This window comes from Zootoca vivipara, chromosome 15, assembly GCF_963506605.1.
Source record: "Zootoca vivipara chromosome 15, rZooViv1.1, whole genome shotgun sequence".
Taxonomy (NCBI): domain Eukaryota; kingdom Metazoa; phylum Chordata; class Lepidosauria; order Squamata; family Lacertidae; genus Zootoca; species Zootoca vivipara.
This window is the reverse complement of record NC_083290.1, coordinates 5,357,060-5,381,415: the sequence shown is the minus strand read 5'-3', so window position 1 is coordinate 5,381,415 and position 24,356 is coordinate 5,357,060. Positions and strand designations below refer to the sequence as shown.

General features: G+C 46.1%; 1 protein-coding gene and 1 non-coding gene across 8 annotated transcripts in view; one reads left to right on the top strand and one right to left on the bottom strand.

The window, feature by feature from the left end:
• Positions 1-24,356, top strand: part of BCAS3 (BCAS3 microtubule associated cell migration factor) — a 463,105-nt gene that overhangs the window by 368,186 nt on the left and 70,563 nt on the right. The gene's annotated exons all lie outside the window — the stretch shown is intronic.
• TRNAA-CGC (transfer RNA alanine (anticodon CGC)) lies at positions 70-141 on the bottom strand. Its single transcript has one exon. It is a non-coding gene; the product is annotated as a tRNA-Ala (tRNA).

Below are 24,356 nucleotides of genomic sequence, written 5' to 3'. Positions count from 1 at the left end.
GGCAGCAGCTCTTCAGGCCCTCAGGCAGAAAAGCACCTTTCCCATCAACACCTCCCAATCCTTTTTAACTAGAGATGCCAGGGATTGAACCTGGAACCTTCTGCATGCGAAGCAGATGCTCTGCCACTGAGTTACAACCCTTCCTCAAACATTAGTCCATGTCTGCTGAGATAATAATAATAATAATAATAATAATAATAATAATAATAATAATAATATTTATACCCCGCCCATCTGGCCGGGTTTCCCCAGCCACTCTGGGCGGCTTCCAACAGAAAAATAAAATACAATAATGGATTAAACATTAAAAGCCTCCCTAAACAGGGCTGCCTTCAGATGTCCTCTAAAAGTCTGGTAGTTGTTTTTCTCTTTGACATTTGATGGGAGGGCGTTCCACAGGGCGGGCGCCACCACCGAGAAGGCCCTCTGCCTAGTTCCCTGCAACTTGGCTTCTCGCAACGAGGGAACCGCCAGAAGGCCCTCGGTGCTGGACCTCAGTGTCCGGGCAAAACGATGGGGGTGGAGACGCTCCTTCAGGTATACTGGACCGAGGCCATTTAGGGCTTTAAAGGTCAGCACCAACACTTTGAACTGTGCTCGGAAACGTACTGGATAAGAATACAGAGCTGCCTCAGGCTGTTTCAGGCCACTGGTCCATCTGCTCTGACTGGAAGCTTCTCTCCAGCATTTCCAGCAGGGGACATTCCCAGTCCTTCCTGAAGATGATGACAGGGATCAAACTTGGGACCTTCTGCAGGCAAAGCATATGCTGCACCCACTGAGCAATGGTCCCTCCTCCATTGGGTAGCTTCCTGCTCTGCATCTTCATATTCATTCATGACCCCCCCACTTCCATCTTCAAAAGTGCTTCTTTCTTAGGATAAGTCAGTTTGGGGGAATGTAGAAAGATCTGAGGTGGTGGTGGGGGATTGGTGTCGTGACTGTTGGTGTCCCAAAGGCAGAGATAGCTAGCTTAGGTAAGAAAATTGCTGCTGTTCCCCAATGCAGTCCCTGTGGGTGAAATGGGTAGCCTCGGGCATGGGGGCCAAATGTGGCCTCCGACCCCACCCACCACACCTCGTATGAGGTCCTCGGGAGGTTGCCCAAGTGCCAATACAGCATCAACGAGACATGAATCTCCCTGTCTGCTTCCGCCTCACCCAACCTTACGCTTCCCTCTTCTCCGCCATTGGGTTTCTTAGGCAGCCCTGTGGGTTGTGGGGAGATTAATTGAATCAATAAACACAACATTATGTTCCAATTTAATGGCGTGATCAGCTATCAGATGTGCTGTGCTAAAACAACATTTTCCTAGGAAACTTCATGGCTAAGTTTTCTTAGGCACAGGGGGCCTTTAATCCCTGGAGGGAACTTGACTCGCTAAATATAACATGAGCAAATATATTTTATGGAGGTGAAGAAAAATAACTTTTCCCGTAGTTTTGGCACGCTATTCCTTCTGCAGAAATATGTATTATTCTTCCCCTTCCCAACAGTGAGTCAGAGACTTTCTGGTAGGCATTTAGCTTTCATAGGCTGCTTCCCGGATTGTGATCCTGTATCCCAGCCATCCCCAACAGGGGTTGTACCCCCAAACATCAGGAGGGCACCAGTTTGGGGGAGGCAGCTGTATCTCATGAGGACTAGCTGCACCCACTTCTTTTAAAAGCCACATGTGGAGCGGGTTTTTCCACTTCCCAAGGCAGCTAGCAAGGATGGCAGAGTAATTTGATTCAGCATTTAAAGGTGAACTTTACTCATGTGCACTTTGTGAAACAACATGTAAATCAAGACAGTGTAATTTGCACTTCTCCAAATTTTGGAGGGCAGTTCGCCAGACAAACGATGTGTATAAAAATGCACATACTGAGATAAAGCATGCACAGAAGAGCATATATAGTGAAAATAACCTGACCAAAGTGCACTATGTTGGGGGGAGTATTTTAGGAGAATTTCACACTGAAATGCTGATGGATTTTCATGAGGACTATTTTTTAAAAAAATCACAGACAGATGTGGAACTATGGAGGAAACAGTGGGAAATTAGGGGAAATGAAATGGTTCAAATTTGCCTGTACCCAGCAGCAAGTGGTCAGTCTCTGGAAGGTCATGTGCTCCAACATCACTGGCACCATCCATAAGGGGCCCTTGAGGGCCAGCCCCCCATATTTTCAAGAAGGGAGCTGGGGGGGCCCTCAAAATTCTATGGCGATCCTCAAACGACGCCCCAGGAGAAAGATGCTTGGCCCTGCCACATGCTTTTGAGGATCACCAGGTACGTGGCAGGGCGAAGCATCTTCACCCCGTGCATCCCTTTCACAAGGTAAGGCGGCTGACAGGTCGAGTCGGCCTGACCAGACTGGGGGGGGGGGGCCTCACACGTGTGATGTCATGTACACGTGACAGGCCCCCCAATGTTGGACACAACTCAGTGCTGCTGCTCGGCATCAGGGAGGGCCATTCATTCTCTCTTCACATGGTGCCCTTTCTGTTCTCCAGGCAGTATTGTGGGGGCCTGAGATGCAATTCGATTTACAAACTTGAGTTTTCAGGGGCAGTGATGAAGCTGGCTCTCCTTGAGCCGTCAGGGCTTTGCCGTCACGGAAAACACAAGCTCAGGGAGAGTATTGTAGGTCCACTTCTCTGTTGCAGACAGTTTCCCTGTAAAATCTAAGCAGGAGGTATAGTTTTAATGTATGGAGCTCCTCTTCTTCTTACACCTTGACAAAATAAAAAAATTCCTTCCAGCAGCACCTTAGAGACCAACTAAGTTTGTCATTGGTATGAGCTTTCCGAAAGCTCATACCAATGACAAACTTAGTTGGTCTCTAAGGTGCTGCTGGAAGGAATTTTTTTATTTTGTTTCGACTACATCAGACCAACACGGCTACCTACCTGTAACTAGAACCTTGACAAAATGTTTTCTTTTCCTTACAAAGGAAACTGTGGGCCAATCTTTTCAACCTCACCTTTATGGAAATTTGGCAAAGCAGATGCTCTGTCACTGAGCTACACCCCTTCTTCACTGAAAACATTCAGCCCAACCTTGACATCCCCCCCCCATAGCAGTGAATGGCACTGCTTGTGTATGAGAGAAAGGAAAGGACTCAAGTGACCAAGCCGTTCCACTCTGCATAGCTGTCCCCCCCACACCTATATGAGTTCTGCTCTTGGTCATGCTAGAGTATGACGGAATGCAGGAAGCAGCTTTTACATTTTATCTGCAAAGCTGATTGTGTTTTGGAGTTTGGGGGGAAAGAGAGGCATCTGTGAGGGATCCAGTCTCTCCATCTGCTGTCATAACAAAGGTTGAAAGTGATTGGTTGGTCGTGCCACGGATGCTGTTTTTGACCACCGTGGGGAGCCTCGGGCAAAGCCCTAGCAAAAAGGCCCCGTATGTTTCCGATCACCGCAGGCTTTGAAGAGTGACACTTTGCAAATTGTGACACACATGTTGTCAAGTGTCTTGCCCACGTGGCAGATGCTTGTATGTGAATGTTTACTCTCCACCCCTGGGGGTATGTTTGTGTTGAGGCGGACGGCACATTTATTGTGGTCTGGATTGCAAAATATGTTCCTAATTGTACACTGAGGCCCTGGTGCCACAATGGCTGGGAGACGTTCAAGCCTACCCCTCCATCCCTGTTGTGTAACAACCGAGCATGGCAGGTAACCACGAGCCGTGGGTTTGGCCGTCTCTTTCTCCAGAGCGACTAGATGAGAATTGAGCATACACTACACTTCCTCACTTCCCTTTTGACACTCTCCCACCAAGTCTAAATATTGGTTTGCTTGGCCAATGTGGATGCTGGCAAGGGAAACGCTCTATTTTTTTCTCCTCCTTCCCCTTTCCTTACCAAGATCTTCATCTCTTTTATCTTCAACTTTGAAAATCTTGCTGCTGAAATCCAAGCGGATTCATGGTGCGTTGGGTGGCTGGCTGGCTTTGCATGTGGTTGTCAAAATGCAACTTGGATTTCTCCCCCATGAAGGTTTATATAGCTGGTTCAAAGGAGGAGGAGGGAAAGTGAAGTGGTGATGGGGGAACACTGGACGCTGGATTGAGGGTTGCTTTGCCCACAAGATAATAGCAAGGCTCAAACTTCGGGTAGTACAAACAGCTGTAATTTAGGATGTCGGGAGTGCTGTTTCAGCACTTCCGATCCTTCCAGTCCACACATACAGGGTATTCTAAGCCTTTGATTGGCCCCCACATCACATCTCACCACTAATGGGAATGACAGCTGCTTTCTCATGGTCATTGCAGGATGCTTCCCTAGACTGGCTCATTTGTGGGTGAGATTGCAGAGCACAGCACAGTTGGGCATTTTCCAGAGCCCCCGAGACCAGCAGAGGACCCACTGCAAAATGCCCCCATTTCCCACTTTGCACAGGGTAGTCTAGAAGAAGTGGACGTCACTCCATTGGGACTGGTGACGCACTGCCTCACCGACCTCAGTCCTCCCTTGTCTGTCCTCTTAATTACAACCAGTCTAAGGAGTGGCAGTACCTATTGGCTTCCTCCTCCTTAGTCTCAGTTTCACCCTTGGAGAACTCAGTGGGAAGGAGGATGGGGACAAAACTAGAATGAGTTGGCTCTGCGTGTCATTAGTTCTCACTCCACCTACTGTTGGCCTCCCTACCTTCTGCTTGAGCATTTCCAATGGGCACCAGCCACAATTGCCCAGAAGACTGAATGCTATGCCTCTTCCAGATTTGGAGTGAGTATGCACAACACCACCCAAAATCCAGGAGCCAGCACTGGTTGGCCTGAAGATCACATCCAAAGTGGCAAATTTCAGGCACAGTTTGGGGAAAGGTAGCAAGTTTTGAGAGCAGAGATGCCCCCACAAAGGTGCCATTCATTCTGTGCCCAAATTCTCTCTAGCAACAGCATGGTTTCTGATGGCAACCTATCAGTTGATTTAGAGACAGGGGAAATTGTTAATTCCCTTTGAGCTCTCAGCGGCGTTCAATGCCATCAACCATGGTATCCTTCTGGAGTGGCTGTCTGAGTTAGGGGTGGGTGGCACCACTTTGTGGTCGTCCCGGTTCTACTTGGATGGTTGTTTGCAGAGGGTGATGCTTGGCAAGTGCTCTTTGGCACCTGCAATGCATGTTCCTCAGGGTTCGATTTTATCCCTCGTGCTGTTTAGCATCTACATGAAACCACTATAGTGGGGGCCATCTGGAGTTTTGGAGTGTGTTGTCAGCATTCTGCTGAGGACACACAACTCTGCTTCTCCTTTATCTCTGCCTGTGTGGCAGTGGATGTGCTGGACCAGTGTCATGCTCCGGCACTGGGGGCGGAGAGCAGGAGGGGGCAGGGCTGGCGCGCGTTCTGGGGGCGGGGCACATGTTCTGGGGGCGTGGTCAGGTTCTTGGGGTGGAGACCGCCGCCTGCAGGGACGGGGCGCCCAGCGCGGGTGGGGGGCAGCTGCAATGGAACCCTCGGGATCGCGCTGCCCGGGGCGAAGCGCCCCATTGCCCCTCCCTTCCCACGCCCCTGGTTGGTGGTTCCCTAGTCCAGATGGGTGGGAGGTGACCTCTTCTTGATGGCGTTACACTCCCTCTGAAGGAGCAGATACACAGCTTGGGGGTAATTCTGGATCCATTGCTGTCGCTTGAGGCTCAGGTGACCTCGGTGGCACAAAGTGCCTTCCATCAGCTTTGGCTGGTGGCCTAGCCATGCCCCTATCTGGACAGGGATAGCCTAACTTCTGACGTCTATGCTATGGCAACATCTAGGTTAGATTACTGCAACATGTGATACATGGGGCTGCCCCTGAAGACAGTTTGGAATCTTCAGCTGGTGCAGAATTTGGCAGCCAGCTTGGTCACCGAGGCAAGACAGTCTGAGCATATAACACCAACCCTGACCCAAATGTAAAAGTAAAGGGACCCCTGACCATTAGGTCCAGTCGTGACCGACTCTGGGGTTGCGCACTCATCTCGCATTATTAGCGGAGAGAGCCGGCATATAGCTTCCAGGTCATGTGGCCAGCATGACAAAGCTGCTTCTGGCAAACCAGAGCAGCACATGGAAACGTCGTTTACCTTCCCGCTGTCGCAGTTCCTATTTATCTACTTGCATTTTGACGTGCTTTCGAACTGCTAGGTTGGCAGGAGCTGGGACCAAGCAACGGGAGCTCACCCCGTCACAGGGATTCGAACCGCTGACCTTCTGATCAGCAAGCCCTAGGCTCAGTGGTTTAACTACAGCGCCACCTGGGTCCCTCGACCCAAATGTACTGGCTGTCAATTCGTTTCCAAGCCCCATTCAAAGTGCTGGTTCTGACCTATAAAACCTCAAATTGCTCAGGACCACAATACCTCGAGCCCTGCCTCTCCTTATATGAATCAACCCAGACCTTATAGCTGTCATCTGAGGCCCTTCTTTGTGTGCCTCCTTCCATGAGAGGTCCGGAGGGTATCAACGCGAGAACGGGCCTTTTCTGCAGTGGCTCCCTGTTTGTGGAATGCTCTCCCCAGGAAGCTTCACCCTGGCGCCTTTGTTACATATCTTCAAGTGCCAGGCAAAAACTTCTCCTGGGTCTTTGGCTAATTAAACCATTTTTGGCCTTTAAAACTGGGGGGGGGGTGTTGTTTGTTACTAAGGTATGTATTTTTGTGTTTTTATATTGTGAACTGTGGTCCTCTGATGAAGAGCCGTATAGAATTTCAATGAAGGGGACCGCCGCCTCTGAATAACATGCCTCTGAAGGTTTGCTGCTGGGAATCCCAAGTGGGGAGTGTGTTGTTGCCCATTGTAAGAACAGGATGCCAGGTTAGTTAGACTTTGGCCTGATCCCACAGCCAAGCTCTCCTTAACTTCACATGTTTGTCTGAATGGAAGTGCCTTATGAAAATGCCTCTTTTGATTAGAAAGTTGAGCAGTATGTGAACCCTTTTGCACTGCTCCTGAACTTACACACACACACACACACACACACACACACACACACACACACAATTCTTCTCCCCTCCCTCCTCTTTGGGGCCTTTTCTTTCTCCCTGTCACTGCCTTCTCCCCTGTGTGTACATTTTCCAATGGCCAGGGCAACTATTTCCTCCCATAGGCTTCCCTCCGGAGCTAAGAGCCCCATATCTCGAAAAGGGCAGGCGCAGCTTTTCCAAACAGCCAAGCCAGCGACGAAGCAGTTAAAAAAAATGTTAGCACGCGAAGCGGCCAGCAGGAGTTGGTGCTTCGGAGTAAAGGGGGACGCCAGCCTGTCTCTAAACTTTCTGGCCCTCCCCGAGTGCCTAGATGAAGGAAGAGCCCTCCATAAATCACTGGAGATTAGAGTCCCTGTTCCTCCAAGTCGGCAGGCCTGTACTGCTTAACGTCAAAGCCTCACGTATTACTTTAACAGCACTCCTTTTCTTTATTAAATCCACTTGGGGTGGGGGAATGAGAATACAAAAAAAAAAGAACAGAAAAGAAAATGATGATCTTTCCAGTAAATGGGGAGGAGGCCTAAAAGGATTTAGAAAGTATCTCTTAGGTTACATTACGGAGACTAATAACCGTTCGGGGAGTAGGTAACATTTTTTGCGCCATTTCGGCAAACAAACCAAATAAACGGATTGTAAAGGTTTGGTTTTATTTCGTTTTTTCCAGTCGTGCCATGCAGGGGCTGATGTTTTGGGGTATTTTTTTAGCTTGGGAATGGGTTTTTTCCTCGTAGCGTGCACACGTATTCTTTTGTCCTGCTGTGTGTTGGCAATAGTTAAATAGTGTTTGCAGGTTTTTGAAATTCTACAAAAACCTGCTGGACCTGTTTGATCAGTGAGGAAAGTGGGCTGGGTATATATGCCATGATCCCTCTTTCTAACCCACCATTGCCTTTTGGGGGGGGGGGATAATCTCATTTGCAGCTCAATTTATGCTTCTAGCACTGATCCAGGAAAAATAATGACAGTGGCATTGGTGTCGGTGTTGCCCTTGTGGAACTCAGCCACGAGGAGGAGGGTAGGGCCAGAACCAGAATGACTTGGCCCCACCCACCATTGACACTGACTCCACCTACTTTTGGTCTCTCTGCCTTCCGGCCTCCCAGTGCCTTTTTAAATTTTTTTTAAAATAAATTTTATTTATATTTTTCATTATTACAGTTCCCAGAACCACATTCACATTGAAATCAACATTTCCCTATCTTTCTTTCTAATAAAACAATCATTTACGACTTCCCTTCTTCCCCTTCCCTGGTTCCTTTGATTTCCCCATCATTCTTGCATATCCTTATATATCCATTTAATTCTCTTTTCCTTTTATTATGCCTTTATTTTATCCTATGTTGTTGAATTTACCTTAATCCTGCTAACGTTTTCCCATATTCACAGTTACTTTCCAAATACTCCACAAAATTTTTCCATTTCTCTTTATATACTTGATCTTCTTGTTCTGCTAGTTAAACCTGCTAGCTCTGCATAGTCTATCATTTTTAGTTGCCAATCTTCCTTGTTAGGGACTTCGCTCACCCTCCACTTCTGCGACAAAATCCGACTGCAGTAGTGGCATTCATAAATCTGGGTACTTCTGCCTGTACCATTCCCAAAAGGAATGCCCGGGGGGGGGGTTAAAACATTTTTTTCATCTCCTTGTATATCATTTCCCAATACTCTCTATTTTGCAGGTCCACCACATATGTGTCAGCCTCCCAGTTCCATTGGGCACCAGGCACGGCTGCCTTCATCTTCATACGGTTTTTGGTTTAATACTCAAGTGTTGTGTGACCATTTTAAGCAGTGGAATTTCATTGCAAGGTTGCCTTTAAAAAAAAATTTTTTTTCAATCCAATACATGTTTTGGAATATTTCTGGAGATTTAATAAAAATTATATTGGCAAAGAAATGAAACAAAAAACCCTGCACCAAATCCTAAGAACAAATGCTAAGATTCAGGTTGAACTTTCCCTTCAGCGGTATAGTCTTACACTCCAGGAATCTGAATTTTTCTTCTTCTTCTTCTTTAAGACTTTAAAAATGTAACCTAATGAAAAATCCAGGATTTTATCATCTTTCATGGATGGACGCTGTTCAGATGTTTGCAGGAGAGAAAGGTGAACATAGCTTTGGCCCCAAAGGACTTTTAATGATAAACTCACACTATTTTAGATTTCTTACGCCTGTGAAAAAAGACCTTTCCTTTGTCTTTCTTGAAGCTCAGTGTGTTTTCCCCTCAGTTCCCTGCCCCAGTTCAAGCCCCACATTTCTTGTGTGTTCTGAAGCTTGGAAATAGTTCACACCTAAAAAAATGTGGGCATTGGCTCCTTTGCCAAGGGAAAAGATGGACATCGTTGGGTTTGGGGTGTTTCCCCCCCCCCCACCGTGGAGTGCATCCAAAATATGAGTAGGAACAGCTTTTCTGCTCATTTGGGGTCTGAGGAACAGCTTGGAGGCATCACCCTCTGTGGGTGTTTGCCTGCTTTTATTTGTGTGTGTGTCCCCGTTCAAGAAAACGGGCATTTTGAAAGTTTCTGAACTCTTAAAATAACTGGGAGGTGGAATAAGGCTCTTGGGTGGGGGGTGGAAATTAGGGCAACTGTTCTGAAGCTTGCCTGTGCAAGTGTTTTAAGATTAAATATGGAGCGATTAGCGTTTCACAAGTATGTCAGCTCGGGGGTGGGGGGGAGCGGTTTGGGGAAGGGGAGAGAAGGGAGGCAGAAGGTTATCGCAAGATTATAGCCAGTGGCCCTGAAACAGCCTCCGAGACCTGCCGTTACTGTTTTATTAGGAGAGAACAAGTCCATAAAAGGAACAGGCGGTTCAATCATATTAGAACAGGGTGATACGGAGGCAGTTGACAGCCGGGCTTCAAAACCCATTTAAGATCCAAGTGAAAAAGTCCCCCCCCCCCCAAGTAATACGCTGCAGCTGGTGTCGACTCATTTTGGAAAATGCTGACCCTTTGGCACCAGCCATTTCTACTTTTTGCAATCCGGGGAATATCCTGCCTTTTGGGGGGCGTGGAAACAGAGCGAAGGTTTGGTAACGCACATGTCTCCCATCAAAATGGAAGGCGGGGGACAACTTGGCAGGGATGCATGTTTGCTATCTTCTCAATCTAATTTCTACATTTAGACCGGAGAGCAGAGGAATGTTTTTGATGGTCGGAGGTGTGCTGTTCTGGAATAAACTCCCTAAAATAGTCATCGGAGCGAAAGGACTGTGCTGAATTTGAAAAACAGGGCCGGATGCCTTTCCGGCCTGGACTGTGGGTTGGAAGAAAAGAGCAGGTTGGGGGAGTTTAAAAAGAGGGCTGGCATCCCATTCTATTAGCAGCCAGCTAGCTCATCAGGACAGGAAAAGAGTGTTGCATTTGACTGGCTGCTATGGGAAACAGAAACCTGAACTAGATGGGTCTCTTTTGGTCTGATCCAGTACTGTCAGAGTGGAGGATATGAGAAGGCTCTGCTGCATCATGTGAAAAGGCCCATCTAGTCTAGCTTCCCATTTCCTATATCGATCAGTCAGATGCCTCTGGGAAGCTCAAAGGCGGGTCATGGAGGCAACAACCCTCTCCTACAACTGGTATTTAGTGGTCTTTGAACATGGAGGTTCCATATCACCATATTTAGACCAACAATAGACGCATCCTCCCTGCAGGGCCTAGCATTAGGGATAGGTATCCGCGGACAGCTGCCAAGGCCAACTCTTCCGAGGGCCCTCTATCCATTCCTGTGTCTCCTGATTCTGCTGCTCCACCTTGCTGTTACCTGACCAGGGTGAGGAGAGCCTTGTCTCGCACTCGCACCCTGGGCGATGGTACAGATTGGTCCCAGAGGCGTGAGCAGCAGGAGCAGAAGTGAGGAACGGGAAGGACCCACTTTGAGAATGCATGTGCTGTGGGTATCAAGGCCACCGGCCTTCCAGAAATTGGAGTTGGCACTGCCACCAAGAACCATAGCTGAAAATCCCTCAAAAGTCTGAGTCTTTCTTGTTTTGTTGTTAAACATGACAGCTGGTCCCCCCCCCCCGTTATATTTTATTAAGTTTCAACATTTTTAACATATGCAGTCAAAACACAATTTCGTCTTCTATCTTATTTTTTGTCAACTTCCCACCTCCTTTTCCATGTTGTTGTTTCTATCCTTCACGATAGCTGTTTTTTTTCATTGCGCATCCAAGTCATGTACAGTTTTGTGTACAGTTTTGTATATTTAGTAGCAAAGAAATATCATTAATAATAATAAAAAATAATTAAATATTCAATCTTTATTAAATATTACTAATGTGTTGTTTCCAAAAAAGTCCTACTCAAAGTAAACCCCTTAAAAGTAATGAACTTATGTCTGCAGCACTAACATTGGATGCAAACTAATAGTACTATTACAACTAATAATAATGATAATAATATAAAGATGGGTGGCATTATTAGAGCATTGAACATCTGTGTCCTCCTACCCTCTGTTTGCCTAGGCTTGTTTTTAGTTTGCCCTCTTCAGTTCACAACAGACCATGTAGGGCTCTCTTCTGTCAATGCAATCCACATTTTTATTTCCCGTTTTCTTTTTAAAGCTTTTGTTATCCTCTGTTGCGTGGTACGGAATGCTACTTTCTCATTGTTGGCCATTTGTTGGACTTCAAGCGGGAAGAGGGATGTGCTGGAACACAAGGGCAGTGTCTGTCATCCCCCCAAACAAGATGCTTTTAAGGATTATATACCAATTTCACACAATATAGGCATGACTGCCGTGGCAAAGGGAAACCTACATCCTGGAGGAGTAAGCCGGAACCTTGATTTGCCTTTAAACCTTCCAATGGGTAATATCCTAATAAGCTGGCTGAAACAGGATATCTGGAAAATGAACTCATTTTTAAGTAGGTCACAACATCTGTGATTATCTTGTTGGGATTACTAGCCTGATCATACTGTTGGGATCATGGTGGGTTTTCTTTAGGGCCTCGCCATTCTGTCAGACCAGGCCATGATAGCATCTGGCTTTCTGTAAAGTGGAGCTCCTGGCATGATTTGGTCGTTTTCAGTGCAGCTAGAAAATCTTGGAAGGGGCATGGAGCTCCTTGAGAGAAGATTGATAGCAGCAGGTGAATGGCACGCGGTTATGAATTGTAGGGACTGGAAACATTCTATGGCTGCATTGGGGCATCGGGAAGATGCTACAAAGCAAGTGCTAATGGCAAGTGCTAATACCTGCAGGGCTCCATCCATACAGTAAGAGGGCAAACCTCTGGTTGCTTCAGCATCATCAGCCTTAGAAATGAGCCTTATATAGGAGCAGCAGGTCTGTCCCAATTGTTATTATTATAATTGGAAATTGCAGAAAGCACAAAAGGTATACATTTCGTATTGTTGTTTATTGAATTTCTATACTGCTCTTCATTTGAACATCACAGAGCTGCCTACAGTGTAAAAACACAAAAATGCATGCCATAGGAACAAAACAAAACAAATCCAATATCCCCCACATGCACAAAGTCATTTGAACCTGACAAACTATGGGTAATCCTAACTATGGTTTGCTTGAAATAAGTCAGCTTCACATCGTGGTTTATGAAGCTGGTTTGTTTTGACAAACCATAGTTACCTTTAGCTGCAATTCAGATTGAGACGTAATGCTAAACTGTGGTTACTTGAAACCAGAAGCAAAAGTTTCCAAACTCCTCTTCGTGGCCATGCCTGAGGAGGGGGCTGGAGAGGGACGTGCCACCCTAGGAAACTAGGTTCATTCCCATCACAATAAGCCATAGTTTATCACAATGACCAAATTTATGATGATGTCTTAGTTCAGACAGCTTTGCAGCTGCTACACTAGCTTCCATTATGCTTCCACCCACAAGTTATGAAGGGCAGCCACTTACCGTAGATGTCACCAAAAAAAGGTCAAAGGACGACATTTCTTTGCATAGCATTTATTTGTACAGATGCAAATTTACAAACAATTGATGTTCCTGCCCTGCCTTGACGATGTGCCTTGGAGTTTGTGTAGTGCGCATGGAGCATAGAAATGGTTTCTTTTGATGGACTGACACGCTGCTTGCTATGCGCTGAAATGCTTTCCTAGGCCATTGTTCCCTTAATTACTGCAACCTCTGCCCTCTCCACTTATCACTCTTAACACACCGCTGGCAAAGTGTTTTCTCCCTGTCTCTTTCTCCTAACATGTTCAAGCTCTTTAACCTACAAGGCAACTCAAATCCTTGCCCCCAGTCACTCTTTGGCACCTCCTTTCTTCCTCTCATCTCTTTTTTTAAAAATTAACTTAAGGCGATCGTTCTGATTATGAAACTTCCTCTTGCTTCTTTTCTCCTGCTTCCTTTCTCACCCAAATAGCAACCCTGTGGAAAAGGATCCCGTTGGTTGGTTGGTTGGTTGGTTGGTTGGTTGCTTGTTTGGCGAAGGCATTTAACAGGTGACCACCACAACAAAATGTTGCAGTGAGGAGTGTGTCGTCTTTAGCTAGTTGTGTAGGAACTCACTACAAACTGAGATTAAAACAAACATTATTTCTGATGAGATTTGGGAGCCTGCACAGAGTAGTAACCAGCCTTTCTCAAGCCAGGCCACACCTCAAAGTCATCTCTGCAGTCACTGGCCTCTTAGGCCATAGCTGTTTCTCTAAAAGGGGCCACATGTCAGATATTTATTTGATAATGCATGTATTAAATGGAGCGCTTCTGTTCAGGGTCCTAGCCAGCTAGACATGCTTTTTTCCAGGTTCCATTTCCACACACTTGCCATCCTGGTTTTCTGTCCCCACTTAAACACACACTCGGCATTGCTCCATCCTCATTGGGCTGTTTGGGGGATATTTTATACTATTCCCTCATATTTTTTGGGAGGTGCTTTTTCAAATCTTGGGGAAAGATGTGAAAGCTTTTTCAAATCCTTCCCCCCAAGGAGCCTGATTCCCCCATTGTTTCTCAGCAGCTTCTTTTATGGCTGCATAGCTCTCACCACTAGGGATGGGAAGAAATTCAATTCAGTTTGCATTTTAGTATGAACCTGCCTAATTCACCCTTTCCAGTTCAATGTATGAACTGAGAAACAGCTGCCCGTCATAGTTTGTGCATCTCTGAATCTTGCAGTGCACTTCTCCGTCCAAATCATGTGTGCAAAAGTGTGTATATTGCGGGGAAGTGTGTGTAAAAATACAGTTATTAGTGAAAAAAAAACACAAATGCATTATATTGGGGGGGAGCCGCTTCCAAATATGTGTCTTTTAGTCAAAACAACATACAAAAATATGTGTGTGCACATACGATGGTGTCTTTTCATGAGGATTTCTAAAAACAACCACCGTGAACTGATGCAGAAATATGGGGGACTGGATTTAAGGCTGACAAAAAAGGAGAAACAGAGAAAAAGCAAAATTATGATTGTTTGCATAATATTGACAGATGGATCCACCCCAAATTGGCACTAATCAACTGACTTCACTGTTACAGGGAATTTGCAAGGCATCTTTCAAAAGCATATTGTCAGAGCAATCCGTAACCCCCTTATGCCAGTCTTAGGGGTTATTTTGGTGTCCCTCTGCCCAACCTCTGCCTGCTTCCCACCTGTGGAGTGAAGCCAGTGTCGCAGCCCCGCCCCCCCCTTTCCAGGACCAATTTCACCACCTGAACTGTTGTGTGGGCTAGATGGGAGCAAATGATTTGGCAGAATGTGCAGGCAGCAGGACCGCACCTTGCCCTCCTTCTTTCCCACTGATCTTGGTGTTCTCGTCCCTAGAGGTAAACGCCGCCTGTCCTCCGGAACACAACAGCTGGTTCTTATGTGAGAAGGCAATCCACAGATTAACTTGACAAATGTATTACCAGTTCATTTTACAAGATTGAGGACCTACAGGGTATTTTTTAATAGAGTTTTGACCTTGATCGAGTGCAGAAATCCCATAAAATGGAAAGGGGTGTGTGTGAAATGCCCTCATTCTGAAGTCTAACCTGCAACTTACGTGTGTTGTTTGTGCTCTAGTCGAGCTTGATGTTTGCCTCTAGCTGTCCTTGTCAGCTTTGGTGTGAAGTCGAGGCTTCGGAAGCAGAGCTGTTTGCAGCATGAAGGGTAAATTATTCACTATACCAGGTGCGGTGGCAAAAATTGTGTCATTCAGCCTGGCGGTGTTACACTGATTATTACAGAAAGCCAGCCTGATGTTCGTAGTTCTTGAATGCCAGATTAGGACCAAGGAGATCCAGATTCAAATCCCTGCGCAGCCACCAAGCAACCTTGGAGTAGGCAGTAGTCTAATCTACCTGACGGGGTTGTTGCAAGTATAACATGGCGTTGAGATTGTTGTTGGCATCCATCTGTCTCAAGAGGCAATGGAGTCCACCTCCGAGGGTGAAGTCAAAACGCTGGAGAATCACAGCGCCTGCTGCAGCTGCAGAGACTGGTAACTCGTAACTACAGTGGTGCCTCGCTTAACAAATGCCCTGCTTAACGAAATTTCCACTTAACGAAAGGATTTTTCGAGCGGAGGTTGCCTCGCTAGACGAATGCGTTTTATGAAAAATTTGTCTAGCGAATCGCGGTTTCCCATAGGAATGCATTGAAATTCAATTAATGTGTTCCTATGGGCAAAAAAAAATTCAATGCATTCCTATGGGATTCGCTTTACGAATTTTTCGTTATAAGAAAAGACCCGTGGAACGAATTAAATTTGTCTAGTGAGGCACCACTGTACTGTCGCCCACATTGTTTTAGCAGCACCAAAGTGACCTCTGCAGAGTGCAAGACTGGGCAATGTATATGGAAGTTCTGGGGTGCCTAGATGACGATCTTGGCACCAGCTTGGCTGCAGGAGTTGCCGGAAGGAGACATACAGGGTGCCATCCAGCCATCTTAGGGACTCCACTCTGGGTTTGTGTAGGGTTTATTCTTTAGCCTTATATTCTTCTAAAGTGATCGTGCAAGGCAGCGGAGGTGTAGGGTCAGTTTTCCTTCTCCTAGAAGGTCTACCCAGAATAATAAATTTAATAAAATAGATCCTTTCCCAACAGACACAATTCTCATAACAATCTGCAGCTATCAAATGATTAGGTGTGTGTTTTCCATGTCTTTTGCAGCACGGCCAAATTGGCACAATCTGATCGTTCAGGTGGGTGGGAAGGGGTTAGCAAAAAAAAACCTTCTGTTCCTTTCTCACATGCTCAGAATGGGAGGGAGAATGATCCTGTTCATTCTGTACCTTTCTCCCTTGTTATGTAAAGGGGAGGCATGTATGCTTCACTGGAAACCACAGGCGGGGAGAGTGGCCGTTTTGTGCAATTCCTGCTTGCCAGTTTCCCAATGGGGCATCTGGTTGGCCATTGTGAGAACAGGATGCTGGACTAGATGGGCCTTTGGCCTGACCCAGGAGCCAGACTCTTCTGATGTTCATCTTCTTCTAATTATTTATGCTAGGAATGCCAATCAATCCTGCAGCAGGAAACAAAAAACTATCACTCAAGCCACCCCTCTCTCTTGCCTAGGGTGCACACGATCTCATTTCTCACCCATGTGTCCCTTGATACCGCCTTATTTTTTACCAGTGGGAGTTTGTGTGTTTTTATTTTTTAAATCCTCCCATTTCCTTCCTGCCTCCCTGTCTCTTTGATGTCAACTCTTTTCACACCACGGTTTTCCAGGCAAGACGGATCAGTGACTCTATTTGGGTAGCAGTGGGTGGGTGGGGAATCCATTGCATTTACATAATCAAATCAGGCCAGATATGCATCGTCAGGAGCCATAAGATGAAGCTTGGACCGGGTGGGGAGGGTTGTGGCGGCGGCTCCCTTGTAGGCAAACACCGGCTGATAAAGAAAACACTCGTATATCTGACACGTCGGCAGCTCTTTGTGTTTACTTACAGCCGGTGCGCTCGTTGCTCGCTGCTACTGCCACCATGCTCTCCATGTCCCGCCGGGGGAGGGCTGCTTTGAGTCAAGGCTCTTTCTCCAGGCTGTTGAGTCAAGTACGGTGGGCTCCACTTGCCTTCGGACAACATTCCTTGGAAAGGGGGTCGGCCACTTGATGGGGCACTTTGGAAAGTGCACGTTCGTCTGGCGCACAGGGCAGTAAACCTCTTGGCTGATACTTATTTTCAGCTGATAACAAAAGAATGCACGCTTACTCTATTACCGACCTTTTGAAAGGCAGAAGGCTTCACCCGACATTTGGACCTCATGTCATCGGTCCGCCTTTGAGAGTCTTTTGTGTGATGGTGATGGTGATCTAATAAACTAATCAGTTATTTGGTTGTGTTAATTGCCTAACAAAGGGCACTTTTTAGGAGACTTACAATCAAGTTTAGAAACATATAAAATTTTGTTTTTTAATATCAAAATCGAAACTGTCAAATAAGCACATATAAAACAACAACTTCTTGGGGTGGTATCCAACAAAGTTCTACTCTGAGCAAAACAGTTGAAGTTAACGGAGCCTCAGAAGGTGGTGGGCTCTCCTTCATTGGAGGTTTTTTGACAGTGGTTGGACGGCCATCTGTCAGAAATTATTTAGCTGTGATTCTTGCAGTGCAAGCAGTTGGACTAGATGACCCTTGGGGTCCCTTTCAACGCTACAATTCTATGATTCTAAGTTGATTGTGTCCATTATTTTCAATGGGTCTCCTCTAGAAATGACAAAGAGTGGCGGTCTGGAGCTACACTAACATAATGCCTTGGCTCAGTTGGGTCAAGTTCTATCAAATCCCCTGTTGAAGTGCAAAGTCTTAACTAGACATTGAAAAAAATGCTCAGTGTCAGCACCAGGCAGGTCTCACATGGGAGAGCATTCCACAGGTGGGAGCCACAAGTGTAAAGGACCTCACCCTTGTCACTACCTGCTCAAAGGACTCATCGGAAAGAGGGTTTGGGAGGAGAATCTTAAGATAGATTTGTGCTGGGACAGGTGGTCAGCCAAGTATTACAGTCCCAAGAAATGTATACTAGATTAAAAGCAGCACCTTGAATTGGGCCTGGGAACTTATAGGCACCCCAAGCAGTTGTTTTAATACTGGTTTTATACAGTGTTGTATAACGCCATGCTTCTCTGTCTGGCCATTTAGACTCTTGCCAGGCCATTCCACTTCCCAGGCCACACCCCTCAGTGGTCCTGCTGTGAGCTCTCCTTGAGTGCTTTGGCCTGCCTGGGATGCGTCTTTCAACTAGGACACTGCCTCTTGCTTGCCCGGATAGATGGAGAGGGGTGTGTCCAGTGTGGGATCTTTGACAAATCCTCTTACTTCTGTGTAACTTGAGATGTAGTCTATTGTGCCAATGTAAGAGTCAGACCTGTTGCTGCACCCACTTTTCTCTCTGAGGCCGGCCCCACCACTGGCAGGTGGCCCTTGGAAAGCTGCCCATGAGGAAATGTGACCCTTGGGCTGAAAAAGGTTGCCAACACCATGTTATATAGACCACCTAAGGGATTCTGTTGCCTGTCCCATTGGCTTCTGTATGGAGACTGGAGGAGAGGTCTCCCCCTTCTCCTCTGGCCGCTTCTTTGCTTGACTATGGGACACTCCGCGAATGACCTGCCAAAACCACAACATCGGAAGAGCAACCTGCAGCACATACATTGCACTGACTTCAAGGCTGTTTCCTAACTTTGCATGGTCATAATGGCGCAGCAGAGTTCCCGCATACTTTGTGCATGAATATCCAAAGAGGAAACAGGCAGCGGGAATGTTCCAAAAACTACCAACATGGAATTGGGAAATCAGGCTTCTAAATCAAGAGTGTTACGTGGACACTCATCAACTCAGGGAGGGATGGGAGTAATTACTGTGACTGCTTCCAGTGAAGCAACCTTGAGAAAGGCTCGTCCAGGCGAGATTTCTTGTGCCGTCACAGCCTGCTGAAGTCGTGTCATCTTCAAAGGTGTTCTCCCCCCTCCTCTTCAGGCTGCTGGCTGCCCTTTGAATGATGAAACAGCACTCAGTTTCTGAACTGTTATTCCTGAGACGTATTATTTGGCAGGAGAGGAATGTGCCCAGTGCACTGATGTATAACGCCGTCAGCGGTCTGTTTTCGATCAGTGATTTCTGCTATGCTTATTAAACAGATTTATACAATGAACAACTTTAATAACAAAGCCCGTAACCTCCTTTATTATAGTGCATTATTTACAATTCTGTGGTATATGGGTGTAGGGGTGTTTTTCCTGCTACCTTCAGGAAAAACGACGCGTTCTATTTATTGTGCTTTTTATGAACTTTCTAAAAAGTCTCCTATATTGGGGAACTGAGGAAAGTGGTTTAATGTGCCGTTCCCATCTACCGTTTCACTGCATCTGCAGGACAGAAGTTCATTCCAGATAAAGCTCAACCTGGCTAAGATTTCTGGGGCTTTGGGAAGCCAGTCCCCCCTGAAAAATGGCAGGGCCAGGGATTGGAGTTGAGTCGAAGTGCATAAACCAACTTCCATCAGTCTTCCAATGATTGCTAGCTGGTGGCCACCATTTTTATTTGCCAAAGCCTCCTGGGCATAGCTGCCAAGTTTTCCCTTTTCTCGCGAGGAAGCCTATTCAGCATAAGGGAAAATCCCTTTAAAAAAGGGATAACTTGGCAGCTATGCTCCTGGGAACAATATGGTGTAACAACATACATCATCCCAAGGGGCTTTGGGGGGGGGAGTGGCTACCTGGAGGCACTTTGGGTGGTGTTAGTAAATTTTGCACCCACCAACCCCTGAATTGTATCCTCTCCACAAATTGCCAGAATGCCTCTCCCTTCCTTTCATTTCACCACCTATTAACGGAACAATGAAAGGAAAGGGCAGCATTTCAACATAGCATTAACTTCAGGAGGTCAAAGTAATATGGGGGAGGAGTTGCTAAAATTCGGAGCCGTCCTATGAAGGTGAATGTTGGAAAATCCTGGAGAGAAAGAAGAAAGTACATATTCACACAGCACATGGTTGAACTACATAATTTGCTACCATAAGAGGTAGTGATGGGCATCAACTTGGGTGGCTTCAGAAGAGGATTAGACCAATTCATGGAAGATAAGGCTACGCCTACTAGCTGCGACAACTATGTTTTACTTCCACTATTCGAGGCAGTATGCCACTGAATTTTAGTTGCTGAGAATCACAAGTGGAGAGAGAGTGCTGTTCTGCTCAGGTCCTACTTGTGGCTTCCCATAGGCCATCTGGCTGACCTCCATGAGAACAGAGTGCTGGTCTAGACAAGCCTTTGGCCTGATCCAGCAGGCACCTTCCTGTGTCCTTATCTCTCTCCCCCGAGCAACCCCTTGTTCTCCAGTCCTCTTCTTGCTGAAACCATTCCTTTCCAGCTTCCCGCAATCTCATTGCACCACTGGCTTATACGGTACTCTTCATCACTTAAGGTAAGCCATGGACACTGCTGTGATGTCACAATAATATGGGGAAATAAAATAATATAAATAATATGGGGAAATAAAACGATTTCTGTTGGCATGGTTTAGATTTCCAGCCCATCTGGACCCAGAAGCATAGGGTGAGTTATATAACATTACACAGTTTATTGATAAATAAATAAAATGAATATTACAGATCATCTGTGCCTCTGGGTAAGAATGAGGTAGAAATCTGAATCAGGAATAGAAATCGTTCCGTTATGAGAGAGGTAGAAAATCTTCTCACTGTCCACTTTCTCAACACCATCCATAATTGTGTACACTTCTATCATGTCCTTTAAGGGAACCTGTCCAGGAGGCAGAGCTGAGATGATGGGGAAACAAGTGGGAAGATTATTGGAAGGGCCTCACATAGAACCTAGCTGTAGCAGGAGCTGCGTGTTAAGAGAAGGCATAAGGTAAAGAGTCAAGAGAGATAAAAGTCCCTCATAATATATTTTGACCAACCAGATCTTCAGCAGTAGTTCTCAGTGTAAAGAATGCTGACAGCACTTACTTCTTCACAACAATCTCTTGAGATAGATCTCTACCCATGTACTAAGGAACCACAGCCAAAAGGTCATGGATGTAGCTGCTTCTGCTATCACTTCGTGCCATCACTGACCACAGGGTTTCTGTTGGTGGCTAGTGGACAAGTTCTTGACATTAGCCAGTGGATAACACTGCCCTGTTGATCAGCCTCAGGTCATCTTTTACACAAATGTGCCGTAAATTAAATCCATTATTAGTCCAAAATAAAAGGATTTCATTCACAAGGGTCCCTTTGAAAGATGTGTTCCATCATGGCCTTGGGTCTCCAAGCCTTGTTAACTTCCAGTTCTAGGTCAGGCAACTTTTTTCTTCCCCAGGAAATTTCTACAAGCTTTTTCTTCCTGTCCCATTATCAATCTAAAAGCTCAAAATATCCTCATTTGCTGTCCAGGGAATAAATTTGTCTTTCAAAAGGCCCTTCTTTCTTTCTTTCTTTTCTTCCTTCCTTCCTTCCTTCCCTTGTCACTCTCTGTCTTAAGGCAAATGAGTCACAATGGAGCATTTGTGGTCCGGATGGAAACTCTTAACAAGCATCAGCACGCGATTCAGGCCGTGCCAGTTCTTGGCGAGGCTTATCAGCCTCAAGCAACCATAAATCTGCTTTGTGCCTCCCAATAAGACTGGCAAAACCATCAACCCAAGTTGCAGGTCTCTCCCTAGGAGTCTGAGCTGACGTGACGTTGAGGCTGAGAGTGTGAGGTGTGATCTTTAAAAACCTCCCACTTCAAATCTTGCTTGGCCATCAGAATGCTAGGTGGGTTTAATCAGAGATTGTAAGAGTTGGGAAGGACATCAAAGACCATCTTCTCCAACTCCTTTCTGATGCAAGAAATCCACTGGCAGGATCCAGCAAGTGCTTGTGAACTCCTGATGGAGCAGTGTCTTCCACCTTCAAAGTCAGTCACTTCTTGTGACCTCACAACACTGAAAAGCAGATACTGTGTATAATATCCACATCAATGAGACAGTGTGGTGTATTGGTTAGGATGTGGAAAACCAGGATTCAAATCGCCACTCAGCCACGAAGCTTGCAGGGTGTCCTTAGGCCAGTTGCTGACTCTGCGCATGGGGTTGTTGTGGAGGTTAAATGAGAAAAGCAGAAACCAGGTAGATCACCTTGAGCTCCTCGGAGGAAAAGATGGAATCTAAATGCAATAAATAGATAAAATGAAATGAAATACTAGTTATCCTAAAATATTGAGCTGTGCTAACTGGATACATCTTTCAAATGCTGACTACACCATAGCAACAGTTACCCAGAACCTTGACGTCTTGGAGATGAAGACTGTTTAATGATATCTCTGAGATACCAACTCAGCACAGCTGGATATTTTTGAATACATTGATGTGATATGATAGAGAGTGTTTACTCTTCGGTTTCTATTTTTTCAGGGTTGCCAAGTCACAAAAGATTGTCGGCCATAGACTTGCTCTTTGTAAAGTTTTTTAAGCCTTTCAAAAACGCATGACGTTCATTTAGTACCATGACTTCATTTAGTCTTTTGCATCTCTTTGATTGGTCAGAGAACATATTCTCTAGGCTTGTTTCCTTTGGTGGCAAAATAAGGTCAGGAAACGTAACATGGTGCCTGTCCCTGGAAAATGGGGACAACAAGGAACATCTGCTCCGTGCAAGTATTTTGCAAGCTTGGTCATTGAAGCTACTAAGATTTTTTTTTTAATTTTATTTCCTTTTGGTTGTGATGAATGGCTGAGCTGATGAGTTGGCAACTAAATGGTTATAAACTGAAACCTTCTACGCATATGGATGCGGCCCTGCTCATGATGTGTCTCCTAGCCATTCATTCTCAGCCGCCTATTACTCAGAAGTGTGAGAGGTACACTGGGGGTGTGTGGTGTTGGGAGGGGGAGTTGGAGAAGTTAAGAGGTTTCCTTGAAATATGCTGCTTGCGTTATATGTGTCAGCTTTCGAAACGCCCGTTCTCTGCCTTTCAGATGATGATAAATTGGAAACGTGTAATTAAGAAATTCAAGCATTCCAAAAAAGAAAAGGGCAAAAGGGGTCAGGGCTGGGGTTTGAGGGGAGAACTCCAGTAGTGAATTGCAAGTGTTCCTAAAGTTCATGAGCTTCAAACATAGAGCCAAGTTTGTCAATGGTGGCCGCATCTACCTTTTGCTTTGAAAAGCAAAAGAAAGGCAGGGGGAGGGAAGGGGAAGCTTTGAAGGAGTAAAGCTGAAAGCTGGGTTTGATATTGCAAACATGGCTTGTGTGTGCACTACATTTCACATCAAGCAGAACTAGAGCCGTCTCCGAAATAATCCATTTTCAGGCGGATACGTGTTCAGTGCAAAGCAAACCAAGAGGCAGGTCCTGCCCCGAAGAACACGCAATCTCAAAATTTGACCCAGAGGAGGCAATGGAACGAAGGGAGGAAGATTGAGGCAAAGGAAGAATAAATGTTTGTTTTGGTTACACCTCCCTAGGGTGAGCTTCAGTGTGGGGTGAGGATCTCTAGACAATGGTGGCTGGTTGGGCCCATCGAGACTGTCAGGGGAGAAGGAAGGGAGCCCCAAAGTGGGTGGAGCCAGAGTCCATGATTGGCTGAGCCCATCAACTTTTGCTTTGCTCCCATCTCCCTCTCTGCTGAAGAGAGTTTACAAGGGCAACACTGAGATTGAAGGAAGTTGGCAGGCAGTGCCCCACACACATCCCAGGACTGGTTGTAAGTAAGATAGCAGGCAAGTGGGAGCTGGCTGAGCTTGGTGGGGCAGTGCCCCATTCACCTAATCAACTGGACTTCACTTGTCATAGGTAGAGCAGCTGAATCCCTGGAGGCTCAGATGCTGAGACACTTTGTTTTAAGGGGTAAGGCCTGGTGCATTTAGAGGCAGAGCCTAGAACTGTGGAACCCATGGGCACTTCAGCACATTGAACATTGCCATCTTTATTAGTAGCAATTGATAAATCTACATGCTGTGCATGCAGCAGGTCCCCAAGTTCAATTCCCGGCATCTCCAGGCAGAGTTGGGAGAGACCCCTGTCTGAAACTCTGCACAGCCACCGCCAGTCGGTGTTGACAGTCCAGAATTAGATAGACCAATGGTCTGGCTTGGCATAAGATAGCTTCCTCTATTCCTGAGTTGATTGACATTGTGAAATTGGGTTGCTGTTGGAACAGATCTGTTTGTGTGTGGTGTGTGCAGAGAGGCAGAGAGATTGGTCCAGCCATGTTCATGCCATTAAACTGGGATTGTGACCTGATCTAGGTGGGCGTTGCCCCAGGGTGGCAATATATGTTAGTACTTTTGAACCAACAATAGCCATCAGCAGTTCCATATGGGAGGGTGGCAGTCAAACTAGCAGGTAATTTGATGGAAGGACATGATATCCTAGCAGTAACCACTGTTTGCTGACATGGGATGCTGGGGTTGGGAGAGCCAAACTGGACATAAGATCTTGAAAAATAGGAGAGGTCACAAGAGGACCACAGGTCAGAGCAGAAGCCCTGCCAACTCCAAGCA